The following is a 15,146-nucleotide window of genomic DNA, read 5'->3' on the forward strand; positions in this document are numbered from 1 at the left end:
AGAAAAAAGAAGTGATGCATATTAAAATATTTCCACATTATTGATAGTGGCTAATAAATTGGCATTTGAAAAGTATCTTCCCTTTTGTTTTAATTTGCATCAATTTGTTTTAAAATACTCTTTAGTCTCAAATTAGTCAAGCCAGGGTATTAAATACATCACTGTAATGATTTCAAAATAATTTCCAAATCCACAAAAATATATTTGGAAATTGTCACTATCAGCAAGTTAGACTGGCTAAGCCCTTTTCTTATTACTAGTTCTGTTATGAGGCCATTTACCAAAACAGCTAGATAGAAAGACAGGTATTATTCAAATTTTATTTAATAATAAAAACCAGACACTGATTTTGTCAATCTATATACATTGAATGAATTATCAAAGGAATGATATTTTGGTAATAATGACAGTAAATATAAGAAATATGCAAAGTAATTATACATAGGATATCATACAAGATTTAAAGAAATCTTTTGGAATTACTTCAATGACACACATTTCCAAGTATGTATCCTTAACACTGGGGAGTCATTTATATCCTTATATGTATAAATATTATATATTTAGCTATAGAGTCATTAATTGATTCATGTCATCTTTTTAAGCAACCTACATAGTTTTCAGATGATTTTGTAGGTTAATGTGACTTAATTCCCAGAATGACCTCTTCATATAATTATGTTTCAATGTTGATACCAACTTCCTTCTTTTTAGTAAACCAGTGCTCATATTACCAATGTAATCAATAAATGTTTAGTTCTTCTTCATCATAATGTAAATATTAACATTTTTTCTCTCCTTTATCATTGATTTCTCCTCCTACAAGATTGCTGTTGAAGTCTTGCTGTAGAGGTTCTTTCCATCACTCTTAGCTTTTCCTCGTACTTGCATATCAGTTGCAGTTTGCTAACCTACACTGCTGCAGTCCTTGATTTAGAGCTTCATTTCCCTGCACACTGTGGCTTTAGCCCCCTGTTGCAGTGGCTGGCCTCCCTCTGAGGAAAAAATAAATAAATAAAAGCTATTTGTTTTCTGTGTTCTCTGCTCTGGTAATTTCTTTCTTTGGAACTTGGTGTATTTTTAATAGCCAAACTAATGCCAACAGGCTACTTAGATGGGGAACTGGTCATTTTTCAGGGAAGTGCTAGTGCTAGTGAAAGTTGCTCAGTTGTATCCAACTCTTTGCAACCCCACGTGGCCCCATGTGACCCGACAAAGGCTACCCACTCTTTGTGATCCCATGCGGCAGCACGCTAGGCTCCTCTGTTTATGGAATTCTCCAGGCAAGAATACTGGAGTGGGTAGCCATTTTCTTCTCCAGGGAAACTTCCCAACCCAGGGATTGAACCTGGATCTTCTGCTTTACAGGCAGATTCTTTACCATCTGAGCCACCAGGGAAGCCCAAGGAAGACCTCTACCCAAACAACCAGATAACACCTTTGCTTGGCTTTCTCCACGCTCCCATCAAAACCAAATTCTGCCTTCTCAGCAGTTTTACACTTGGTTTTACACTGTAGTTCAGCTAATGAAAATAACCCAGTACTCCTATGTGTATGCCTGTATAAGTTTTTCCCACTTTTAGTTCCTTGAGTGTTATTAATAACATTTAGTTACACTGAACATGAGTTTTGCTTTTTCAGGTTGAATTCGTTAGGAAATAAAGTAAAAGTATACACTTGGCTCAGTTATATCTGTGTTGGATGTGGGAAACACAAAGCAAGTGATACTTTTTTCATTGCTTCATTGTGTACTGTAATCAAATCAAATAACAATATTTTTTTTCTGCTTTAAAACTATCAATTATATAAAATAATATTCTAATCAACATGCATTCTGATATTAGTAAAGTACTAACATTTACTTTGGCACTGGTGAAAATATACATTCTATTTACTAGTAATAACTACATTTATAGCTGAATTTCCAAGTACTAAGCACTGTTCTAATCAATTTATGATCTTTGCATCATTTCGTCCCTGTATCAAACCTATAATGTTAACAATCTTTACTATTGCAATCATGAAGCCGTATCTTAGAGGAAAAACGCAACTTGCCCAAGTTCATACAGCTATTAAAAGCAGAACCAGAATAAAAATCTAGGAGTCCACTTCCAGAACACTTAGTATTAAACAGTAGTGTTTTGATTTAGAGGAATTTTTTAGAAAGTTAAGTTTTATTTTCGCCTGGTTAATCTTGATAGAGAATCTAGTACATACAGGCTTCCCAGGTGGCCCTAAAGGTAAAGAAGCCACCTGCCAATGCAGGGGACTTAAGACATGGAGTTCCATAACTGGATCAGGAACATTCCCTGGAGGAGAGCACAACCACCCACTCCAGTGTTCTTGCTTGGATTTTTGCTTGAGTTCCAAGGACAGAGGAACCTGGTGGGCCACAGTCCAAAGGCTCACAAAAGGTTGGATATGACGGAAGTAACTCAGCATGCTTGCTAGAACATGTAGGCCAGTCAGAAATTTGAAGGAAAAAAAAAAAAAAAGATAAAACTTTACACTGCTTGGATGACAGACTAGATGACAATTAGTAGGTAGATAACTTAAAAGCAAATGGAACTCCATTAAAAAAAGTGTACCACACTTTGTGAACAGAATCTTCAACTTGCCAGAAATATAGTGCATTCATTATGCTGCTGCTAGCACTGAGGAAGGTATATAAATTATTCAGAGTTGGGAGAGACTTTAATTTTTTTTTACAATGCAAAAGAGATGATTCACAGAATAGAAGTGATCAGAATTTATTAATATATTCCTGCATTTAAATTGAATAATTTATTTCATCTTCCATGGTAGGATAAAGCACAGGCATTAGAATAAAACTAACAGTTAACAAATTTGGCTTTATTTCCTAAAGCCTGGGTATGTTTTAAAAACAGAAACTTTGGTGATATATATTACAGTGAATAATTTGCTAATTGAAAGAATATTTAATATTTAATGACTTTTAAAATATTTCTGTTAATAAATGAGAACTGTTATATTCAGATGCATATTGTTTCATTTTGCATGCTTTCACATATGTTCATAAAAATGATAAAATTAGCTGTGTTTTATTTATTCCACCTGATCTATTTTCAACCATAGATTTGAAATATTTCATTTGCTAGAGTACAAAGATTAATGCTATTGATTCTCCTCTAGGAAGATAGAGACATATAAATAAAATATAGAAGTGTAAATAATCATTCAAGCTTCTTCTGATAGTTACATGTATTGATTGGAGAATGCCAAAATGATCATATAGTAAGTGTGGAGCAGTCCTTTTTAAGGAAATGCTATTTAGAGCTGTGCATGAGCCAGCTGCTGTCAGTTAATTTAGGATGAGCTTGTCAGGCCACTTCAGTTCAGTTCAGTCGCTCAGTCATGTCCGACTCTTTGCGACCCCATGAATCGCAGCACGCCAGGCTTCCCTGTTCATCACCATCTCCCAGAGTTCACTCAGACTCATGTCCATCGAGTCATGATGCCATCCAGCCATCTCATCCTCAGTCGTCCCTTTCTCCTACTGCCCCCAATCCTTGCCAGCATCAGAGTCTTTTCCAATGAGTCAACTCTTCGCATGAGGTGGCCAAAGTACTGGAGCTTCAGCTTTAGCATCATTCCTTCCAAAGAAATCCCAGGGCTGATCTCCTTCAGAATGGACTGGTTGGATCTCCTTGCAGTCCAAGGGACTCTCAAGAGTCTTCTCCAACACCACAGTTCAAAAGCATCAATTCTTCTAGTGTGACTTTAAGACCTGGAGTTCGATCCCTGAGTCAGGAAGGTAACCTTTTTCAGGCAATAATACTGGAGTAGATTGCCAGGCCTTTCTCCAGGATATCTTCCTGACCAAGGGATTGAACTCCATGTCTCTTGTCTCCTGCACTGCAGAAAGAGTCTTTACCTACTGAGTCATCATGGAAACCCATTTAGAGCTGGGATTTTTAAAATCTGAGCTGGCCTATGACTTTCTTTGACCAAGAGCATGTAGTGGAACTGATTTCTGGGTCTAGGTTCAAGATCTCTGTGCACATCCAATTTAGGTTGAATTTCTTCTCATGAGACACATGTGAGAAACAGAGTAGAGCTTAATAGATGACAATAAATTACCTGGACCACAGCAAGTCATACTAGTGGCCTGGAAACTCAGGCACCATCAGAAGGCAGACTCAACCTCCTACTAGCATTGTGAGCAACAACGAGTGTTTGACATTTAAATTCCCACATGTGTGCACATGTGTACACACACACACACACACACATGATTATGTCTCATATATGTTTCATATTGCTTATATGCAGACTGTTTTCCTGAGACATATTGCCTGATAACTGTCTGATAATGGACACTGATTTTCTCACAATCAAAATACTGAAGTGGCAATTTAGATGAATGTAACAGTTATCTCCGCTCTACAAACATACAACACATCAAAAACTCAACCTACCACCATACACAGTATCTCTGTAAGTCATAAATCAAGTCACTGTGTAGATAAGGAATACATCTCAAAGGCTACTGAAGAGAATACCATTAGAAAAGTGAAATATTTGAGCCAGAATGTACCTGACCATCTTACCAAGCCATGTTCTGGCATGCTAGTGATAAATTAGCCCTTGTCCTTTTTGTGAATTCCTCAACTCAAACAGCTCTTGTTTAGTGCTGCTTAAAAAACTTCTGGGATACATATTGTGCATGTTGTAATAGTTTATTTCTCCTAAACATTTCCAAAAAGCACCCAGTGCACACCTGTTTCTAAAGCTTGAAGATCACACTATTAACTCAAATGTCCTGAATCTCAGGAGAATACATATGTATCCATGCTGCACATGCTATAATAGAGCAGGTGTATACTGAAGTGCTTGCATGCACTAGGAAATTAGGAACATTGGCAGATCCCCATCCCAGTCTCTACCCTCCACTACATTAAAGTGTTTTTACAGCTGCAACACTACCCTAATTTAAGATAGATAGTATCAGAATTACATTCCTAATTAATAGCATATGTTCTAAAAAATAACTACCTGTAACTTTTTGATCACTGAATTTATATAATTTTCTCTTTAGTTAATATTACATTTGGAATAATGTTTTTATCTTTTAAAACAGTGGATTCATGTTGATGTATGGCAAAACCAATACAATATTGTAAAGTAATTAGGTTCCAACTAAAATAATAAATTTATATTAAAAAAAGATTACCTCTTGGAGCCCCATTTTTATATTTTAACCCAAGTTGTCTAGTCCAGATATCATTGCAAGATAAATTCACATCCTATTTTGTCTATTGCATACTAGGAATTCTACTATTCATATATGTGTATATATATATTTATACAAATGATAGATTGCTTTCAGATTTTCAGATTAATGGAGAACTGTGTGAGGTCTGAGAAACAGAATATTTCCTGCCATAGCAGTGAACAAAAATGTCACAGTCATCAGAGAAACAGCCTTCCTTGTGAGCTGGTGAGCCCTAAGGGCTCTCAGGAAGGAGAAAAATACCTGAAATCTAGCAGGCATCATGACCCATATAACCACAGTGTTGTGAATATTCACCTAGAGCCAGATATCCTGGAATGTGAAGTCAAGTGGGCCTTAGGAAACTTCACTGTGAACAAAGCTAACAAAGGTGATGGAGTTCTAGTTGAGTTACTTCAAATCCTAAAAGATGTTATGAAACTGCTGCACTCAAGATGTCAGCAAATCTGGAAAACTCAGCAGTGGCCACAGGACTGGAAAAGGTCAGTTTTCATTCCAATCCCAAAGAAAGGCAATGCCAAAGAATGTTCAAACTACCACACAATTGCACTCACCTCACAGGCTAGCAAAGTAATTCTCAAAATCCTCCAAGCCAGGCTTCAATAGTACATGAACCATGAACTTCCAGGTGTTCAAGGTGGATTTAGGAAAGGCAGAGGAACTAGAGATCAAATTGCCAAAATCCACTGGATCATAGAAAAGCCAAGAGAATTCCAGAAAAACATCTACTTATCCTTATTGATTATGCCAAAGCCTTTGACTGTGTAGATCACAAAAAACTGGAAATTTCCTAAAGATATGGGAATACCAGACTACCTGCCTCCTGAGAAATCTGTATGCAGGTCAAGAAGCAACAATTAGAACTGGACATGGAACAAAAGACTGGTTCTAAATCGGAAAGGGAGTACATAAAGGTTGTATATTGTCACCCTGCTTATTTAACTTAAATGCAGAGTACATCTTGAGAAATGCCCAACTGGATGAAACACAAGCTGGAATCAAGATTGCCGTGAAAAATATCAATAACCTCAGATACACAGATGATACCACCCTTATGTCAGAAAGTGAAGAAGAGCTAAAGAGCCTCTTGATGAAAGTGAAAAAGAAGAGTGAAAAAACTGACTTAAAACTCAACATTCAGAAAACTAAGATCAAGGCATTCAGCCCCTTCACTCCATGGCAAATAGATGGGGAAACAATGGAAACAGTGACAGACTTTATATTTTTGGACTCCAAAACCACTACAGATGGTGACTGTAACCGTGAAATTAAAAGATGCTTGCTTCTTGGAAGAAAAGCTATGACTAACCTAACAACATATTAGAAAACAGAGACATTATTTTGCAACAAAGGTTCATCTAGTCAAAGCTATGCCTTTACAGTAGTCATGTATGGATGGCGAGTTGGACTATAATGAAAGGTGAGCACTGAAGAATTGATGCTTTTAAACTGTGGTGTTGGAGAAGACTCTTGAGGGTCACTTGGACAGCAAGGAAATCAAATCAGTCAACCTTAAAGAAATTAGTCCTGAATACTAGTTGGAAGGACTGATGCTGAAGCAGAAACTACAATATTTTTTTCCACCTGATGGGAAGAACTGACTCACTGAAAAAGACCCTAATTCTGGGAAAAACTGAAGGCAGGCAGAGAAGGGGATGACAGAGGATGAGATGTTTGAATGGTATCACCGACTAGATGGACATGAGATTGAGCAAACGTGGGAAGTTGATGATTGACAGGGAGGCCTGGAGTGCTGCAGTCCATGGGGTCACAAAGAGTTGGACATGACTGACCAACTTAACTGAACTGAGCAGCGATCAGACTGCAGCTACTTCCTACAGGGAGCCCTGAGGAAAGGGAGTTTAGGATATGAAAAATACAGGATACTGGTCTCCAGAGAGGTGAGGTCCTATGAAAGATTTCAGTGAGCCCAGACTCTTGCATCTTCCCATATGTAGCTGCTGCTAAGTCACTTCAGTCATGTCCAACACTGTGTGACCCCAGAGACAGCAGCCCACCAGGCTCCCCCGTGCCTGGGATTCCCCATATGTAGGATAAGTGCTAAATTCCTTAATTTGCAATATATGATTTTCTTTAATTAACAATAATGTTTTGATGTTCAGTCTACCTGCCATTTGTTGCAAAACTTCTGTATAATCTGGCTCCTCCTCTTGTCTTCTCAAAGCATTTCTCCCAGGGCTGCTTATGATGATGTCTCCTGGGCTTGAAGTCATAAAAATGCTCATTGAATAAAACATAATTCTAAAACTTTAGGTTGTGAATATTTTTTAAGTCAACAGATCTGATTTTTACTTTCCTTACAAGCTAACATATTAGTCTGTCTCTCATTCATGGATGCTGGCAGGAGACATGATACGCTTACATGATACATGTAAGCGTAGATACATGAGTCTATTACTCATGGCAATTGAAGTACCAAAAGTACCAGTATTTTCTTGTGCCAGTTCCCATGCTCCAATCCCATGGGGTGATGTGAAGAGAAACAGATGATATGGACAGACTGAGTTGGTTTTGTTATAGGAATGCCAATACTGAGGAGACTGATTCGGATTTCTCCCAAAAGAGAAGTTGTCATTGCCTCGGTTCACAAAAAATGCACAAGTTCAGAATGCCCATGGAGAATTTTCTACTGACATAGGATTACAGATTTGAGAATACTTTTCCAAGTGCAGATAATTGAGCTGCTTCTGAAAATGAAAGCCATGTTTTGTGGGAAAACCACAAGTAAAGTAGAACAAAGAAAATAAGGGTCTTGTATCAAAAAGAACAAAGCACTTATTCAGTGCAGATAATGAATTATATTTATGCTTTTGTATTCAAGTCCAAGAGACCGACTGAAAAATTAAAGGATACCCACATAATCCTTTTTATTTGTTAGGGCTTGGAATAGGGTTGTTTCATCCTCATGTAACTATTTTAGTTCTTATTTGTCTGATCTTCAATAAATCAAAATTTAAATTAATCCTTTCGTGGGATCATATCCTTCAATATTTGGAATCTGATGTAACTTTAGATGTTCAGTGTCAGAATTATATTGAACTACAACCAACTGATGTTGAAACAGAATACCATGGTGCTGATGACAAATATATATCTTTTGTTCAGATCTCTCTCTGAGTACTGTCTGTGCTAGCCATTGACTGAATTCCTCCCTAAGACAGAACTCATCATTTACCTTTCTTTCTACAGTTTTTCTTCATCCATTGTTTCTATATTAGTTAATAGCAAACCACATTCACCCAGTCTCTCAAGAAAGAAATAATGAGCTCAGTCCTTATTGAGCCTGATAATGAGCTTGATCAGTAATGAGCTTGATCCTTATTCCTTGTATATCCCCCCAAATCTAATCATTTACTTCCTGTTACTTGGAATCTATCCACCTCTCTGCATCTTCATTGCCACCATCCTACTCCAGGTCACCTTGATCTGAATGCAAACAGATTTTAAATGGTCTCTCATGGTCTTACAATTTATCCTTTACAGTGATGCTACCTGTATCTTCAAAGGACGTCATCTGTCTTTAAGATAGACGTGTGTGTGTGTGTGTGTGTGTGTGTGTGTGTATCACATTATTCATTTTCTGAGCCTCATCACCCTCTGTATTCCCTACCTCTTTTGTTGTGGTTGCTTAGCCATTCACTCATGTCTGACTCTTTGCAACCCTTTGAACTGTAGCCTGCCAGGCTCCTCAGTCTATGGGATTTCCAAGGCAAAAATACTGGAGAGGGGTGCCACTTCCTACTACAGGAGATCTTCCTGACAGATGGTTTAGAACCATATCTCCTACATTGGCAGGTGGATTCTTTGTGGCTAAGCCACCAAGGAAGACATATCACTTCTTTTAGGACATCTTTAACTTGAAAAGAAGAAAAAATGAAAAGCCAAAATATGTGATACTGCAAGATGAACTCCCCAGGTTAGTAGGTGCCCAATATGCTACTGGAGAAAAGTGGAGAAATAACTCCAGAAAGAATGAAGAGACAGAGCCAAAACAAACAAACAAACAAACAAAAAACCACCCAGTTGTGGATGTGACTGTGATGGAAGTAAACTCTGATGCTGTAAAAAACAATATTGCATAGGAATCTGGAAAGTTAGGTCCATGAATCAAGGTAAATTGGAAGTGGTCAAACAGGAGATGACAAGAGTGAACATCGACTATTTAGGAATCAGTGAACTAAAATGGACTGAAATGGGTGAATTTAACTCAGATATTGTGGGCAGGAATCCCTTAGAAGAAATGGAGTAGCTCTCATAGTTAATAAAAAGAGTCTGAAATGCAGTTCTTGGATGCCATCTCAAAAACAACAGAATGATCCTGTTCATTTCCAATGCAAACCATTCGATATCACAATAACTCAAGTCTATGTCTCAACCAGTGATACTGAAGAACCTGAAACTGAATGGTTCTATGAAGACCTAAAAGACCTTCTAGAATGAATGCCCAATAAAGATATCCTTTTCATTATAGGGGACTGGGATGCAGACGCAGGAAGTCAAAAGATACCTGGAGTAACAAGCAAATTTGGCCTTGGAGTACAAAATGAAGCAGAGCAAAGGCTAACAGTTTTGTCAAAAGAACTCACTGATCATAGCAAACACCCTCTTCCAGCAAATGAGAGAAGACTCTACACATGAACATCACCAGATAGTTAATACCAGAGACATTACTTTGCCAACAAAGGTCCGTCTAGTCAAAGTTTTTCCATGAGTCATGTATGGATGTGAGAGTTAGACTATAAAGAAAGCTGAGCACTGAAGAATTGATGCTTTTGAACTATGGTGTTGAAGAAGACTTTTGAGAATCTCTTGGACAGCAAAGAGAAACAACCTGTCAATCCTAAAGGAAATCAGTCCTGAATATTCATTGGAAGATTGATGCTGAAGCTGAAACTACAATACTTTGGCCACCTAATGTGAAGAACTGACTCATTTGAAAGGACCCTGATGCTGGGTAAGATTGAAGGTGGGAGGAGAAGGAGATGACAGAGGATGAGATGGTTGGATGGCAACACTGACTCTATGGACTTGAGTTTGAGTAAGTTCCGAGAGTTGGTGATGGACAGGGAAGCCTAGCGTGTTGCAGTCCATGGGGTCCCAAAGAGTCGAATACGACTGAGTGACTTTCACTCACTTTAGATCCCACCTTACTTATATATGAAAAATGCTCTCTATATTTGGGTGTATTTATGGACTGTTTGTACTGTCCCTTGAGTTTGTAGTCACTAGAAAAGTTTTTAGTAGGTTTTGTTATCAGATGCTGCTGCTGCTGCTGCTAAGTCGCTTCAGTCATATCAGATGAATGTAGGATAACTTTATCACTCAATTTCTAGATTTTTATATTATTTCATGTTTATTTTTCCTTGTAAACTTTAAAGTCAACTGGTATATATGTGAGTGAATTATGGTCTGCATTTATTAGAGATGCATGAAAGTAACTTACTTTTTAAGAGTATTACTCTGGCCACTGTGTTTAGGTTGATTAGTGGGCAGGATGATCAGCAGGGGTGGAAGGATCATGATGGGTTGATATTAAAATAATCCTGGTGAAAGATGACTAAGACTTGCACTAGGTTAGGAGCAGTGGGAATGGACTAGTGTTCAAATTTTGGACATATTTTGAAAGTATGGTAAATGGGGGCTTATTTTAAACAAATTGCATGTGAGATATTGAAGCCAACTGTATACCCAGGTATTCTGGTCTGAGCAATGAGAAAGATGCAACTGTTCCCTATTGAGAAATGGAAACTATTCAAGAAATGGGTTTGGTGAAAATAGTATCTAAGAAGCTTTGATTTTGTTTTGTTTTTAATATCTAGGTGGATTTTGAGTAGACTATATGAACCTGGAATTTAGGGAAGAAATTTGGCATAGAGTCTTGAGTGTTGCTTTTGTTACCCAATTGACTTATTTTCTTTTTTATGTTTTTGTCTCCTTAAACTTGTCTATTATCTTTCAGTGTTGAAATTACTTGCAAGGACAATTTGAAGGATGCATTGAATATATGCTACATTCTAAACTATATTTGCCTAAAAAACTTCCATTGACTCTCTTAAAAAAATCTGATTGTACAAAGTAAACCCAGCAAGGGCTATGGATTATCACTGCTCTAATTTTTGTGTATTGTTTTTAATATATAAGTCATATCAGACTCTTTGTGACCCCAGAGACTGTAGACTACCAGGCATCTCTGTCCATGGGATTCCTCAGATAAGGGTACTTGAATGGGCTGTGATTTCCTTCTCCAAGGAATCTTCCAGACTCAGGGACTGAACCTAAGTCTCTTGTATTGCAGGTAGATTCTATAACAGTGGAAATGGCAACCCACTCCAGTATTCTTGCCTGGAAAATCCCATGGACGGAGGAGCCTGGTAGGCTACAGTCCATGGGGTCGCAAAGAGTTGGACAGGACAGAGCGACTTCACTTTCACTTTCACTTTCTATACCACTGAGCCACCAAGGAAGGCCAAACCAGCAGAAATTTGACACAGAAATGTTAGCCCCTTGGCCAAAAGTCAAGGGAATACAAACGTGAAAGATCATAGTCAGTACAAGGATATCAGAAATGAACATTAAATAAGTAGCTAGACACACAGATAGATAAATAGTTGATGTGGTGCTATGTTGTTAAGCAATTTAAAATAATATAACAAAATATATGGCATTTTCCATCTTGCTTGGAGAATCCCAGGGATGGGGGAACCTGGTGGGCTGCCGTCTATGGGGTCGCACAGAGTCGGACATGACTGAAGCGACTTAGCAGCAGCAGCACACTAATAAGAAACTGATAAGATACACAAGAAAATGCAAAGAAAAAATCAACAATTTTATGTTTGATCTCGGAATGTATTGTGACCTTTCCAGCACTTTATATTGTATATTTGAGAACTAAATGTGATTTTTTGGTTTTATCTCCTGAAAACAGATTTTGTATAATACATAATGCATATCCCTGGAGGAGGAAATGCTACCCACTCCAGTATTCTTGCCTGGAGAATCCCATGGACAGAGGAGCCTGGCAGGCTACTGTCTTTGGGGTTGTAAGAGTTGGACATAACTTAGTGACTAAATTATTACTACTACTACTATAGTACATATATTGTATAAGATACCATATTTAAATAGTCACATTTAATGACAATAATGTCTATATATATAAAATACATAAATTAAATATGCAGTATTTATATACATTTATAATATATATAAATTATATATATAATATATATTCAACATTTCTAACAATGAGCAAGAAAAATTTTATTTCTGCTTTATGTATTTCATATACATTGACGCATTATTAGCAGCATTACTATGCTTATGCCTATTAGCATATATGCAAAACTATGTGTCTGAATATAGTTACACCGTTAACTATGTGTACAAATTCTAAATATTATTTGGGAATGGAAAAAGTAGTTTCCAAAATGAACTAGAATTTTCAGAATTGACTGTACATGAGATGTGACATTTCACCATAGATTGTGAAGAAGGGAAAATAAAACTTTCGGTTTTGCAAATGGCTGAAGCCATTGCTAAGAGATAGAAATAAATCTAATGAATCATCAAAAGTTGTATAAATGTGCTGATGGAAGATTATGATAGCAAAAATGTGAGAGATATATGAGTATAACAATAGAATCATTCACATACATTAACTATGTGGATGAGCAATATATGTCTGTTCCAAAATACTGAAAAAATTCACAGTTGTTTCTTGATTAAAATGCATTATTAACATTATATTATACAATAATAGTCTGCCAGTGGGATACATGATAAAATGAAGCAATAATGGAACATGAATTGGGAAGCAAGTTTTGAGACAGTTGGGGAAATGCAGCCATGAGTGAGTTGTTTGCATTTTTTAAAATTAATTTATTTATTTTAATTGGAGACTAACTACTTTACAATATTGTGGTGGCTTTTCCCATACATTGACCTGAATCAGCCATGGGTGTACATGTCCCTATCCTGAACCCACTTTCCTCCTCCTTCCCCATCCCATCCCTCTGGTTTGTCCCAGTGCACTGGCTTTGAGTACCCTGTTTCATGCATCAAACTTGGGACTGGTCATCTATTTCTCATATGGTAATATACATGTTTCAATGGTATTCTCTCAAATCATCCCAGTCTCGCCTTCTCCCACAGTGTCCAAAAGTTTGTTCTTTATATCTGTGTCTCTTTTGCTGTCTCATATATAGGGTCATCATTACTGTTGTTCATTCAGCCAGTTGTGTCTTACTTTTGCATCCCATGAACTCTAGCATGCCAGGCCTCTCTGTCCTTCACCATCTCCCGAAGTTTGCCCAAGTTCATGTCCGTTGCATTGGTGATGCCATCCAGCCATCTCATCATATCAACAAAGATGTCACATCTGTCAGTGATTCCAGCCTCCTCAAATGTGAATTTCTGGCCATGCCCCAGTAAACATTTGCCACACAAAGAATTCAAGAATGTCACAGTCCTTCACAGGTGGGAGGGGTCAAGTATTCCCCCTGATGCAGACCCTTATGTATGCTTATAATAACAAAAGCAGCAAGATAAGGATTAAAGTCACAGAAGCATGTTCATTATAAATTCAAAATTATCCCTTCTTGGTTACACCTTCATTTGATAAAAAGTCCCACAAAAGTTTTACTCTTATAGGAGAATTCTCTGCTTTTAACAAGTAAATTAAAATAAAGCTCACTTATCAGAAATCTAAAATGTGTATAATTAAGCTTTCTGTAAGCCTATTTAACATATCCTCAATAGACTAGTTGATGGGGACTGAGTTTTCGGAAAACCTATTCTAGGACCACAAAGAAGGATGAGTACCAAAGAATTGATGCTTTTGATCTGCGGTGTTGGAGAAGACTCAAGAGTCCCTCATTGCAAAGAGTTAAAACTTGTCAATCCTAAATGAAATGAATCCTGAATATCCATTGGAAGGACTGATAATGAAGCTGAAGCTGCAATACTTTGGCCACCTTTCCTTTTCCTTGGAAAAGACCCAGAAGCTGGGAAATGTTGAGAGCAAGAGAAGAAGGGAGCAACAGACGATGAGATGGTTGGATGGCATCATTGACTCAAATAGACATGGATTTGAACAAACTCTGGGAGATGGCGAAGGACAGGAAGTCTGGTGTACTACAGTCCATGGGGTCGAAAAGAGTGGGACATGACTGAATGACTGAACAACATTCTACTAGTTTGCTAACACTTCCATAACAAAACACTGCAGTCTGTTTGATTTAAACGACATTTATTTTCTCATTATTCTGGAGGGTGGCATTCCAAGATCAAGGTGTTAGCATCTGGTGATGAAATAGGAGATAGAGGAGATCCAAGTTGGAAATTCACAGTCAGCCAGCCTCCTCTTTCCATTTCTTGAGATAAGAGATAGGTGGGCTTCAGGTGAGGAATTTACAAACAGTCCCCCATTCACTCTCAGAAATGGATAACAACAGAAACAGGGTAGATAACCAATCTTTGTCTCTTGTTAACATCTCAAAGGAATAATCATGGTAAGGGCATAGAGAGGTAAAGACCTTTCTGAGTGAAAGATAAGGGAGATACTACACATGGGCAGAAAGGCTCCTTGAGTCAAAAGTCAGAGGATAATTCCAGGCCATAATGAGTCTTGCTTCTCCCAGAAGCCTTCACTTTGAGATCTATCTTGGCTGAGGGGTGCATGGGCACCCCAGGGGAGGGTCCCAGGGTAGGTCAGGTGTGCAAAAAGGAGCCAGATAACTGTCCTGAAGGAAGACAAAGACCCAGAACTGCTTTATATAAATAAAGGAGGAGCCTCTTTACTGTACCGCTCCTCATTAGGGAGGATGCCCACACCCTTTCTCTCTGGGCTTGCATGCTGCCTTGCTTCTAAGTA

At 37.8% G+C, this 15,146-nt stretch overlaps 1 non-coding gene across 1 annotated transcript; it reads right to left on the minus strand.

The window, feature by feature from the left end:
* Window positions 1–1,327: 1,327 nt before the first annotated feature.
* On the minus strand, window positions 1,328–1,399 carry TRNAY-GUA (transfer RNA tyrosine (anticodon GUA)). The gene has a single exon. It is a non-coding gene; the product is annotated as a tRNA-Tyr (tRNA).
* Between the last annotated feature and the right edge of the window lie 13,747 nt (window positions 1,400–15,146).

The sequence above is a fragment of the Ovis aries genome, chromosome 16 (assembly GCF_016772045.2).
Source record: "Ovis aries strain OAR_USU_Benz2616 breed Rambouillet chromosome 16, ARS-UI_Ramb_v3.0, whole genome shotgun sequence".
NCBI lineage: Eukaryota > Metazoa > Chordata > Mammalia > Artiodactyla > Bovidae > Ovis > Ovis aries.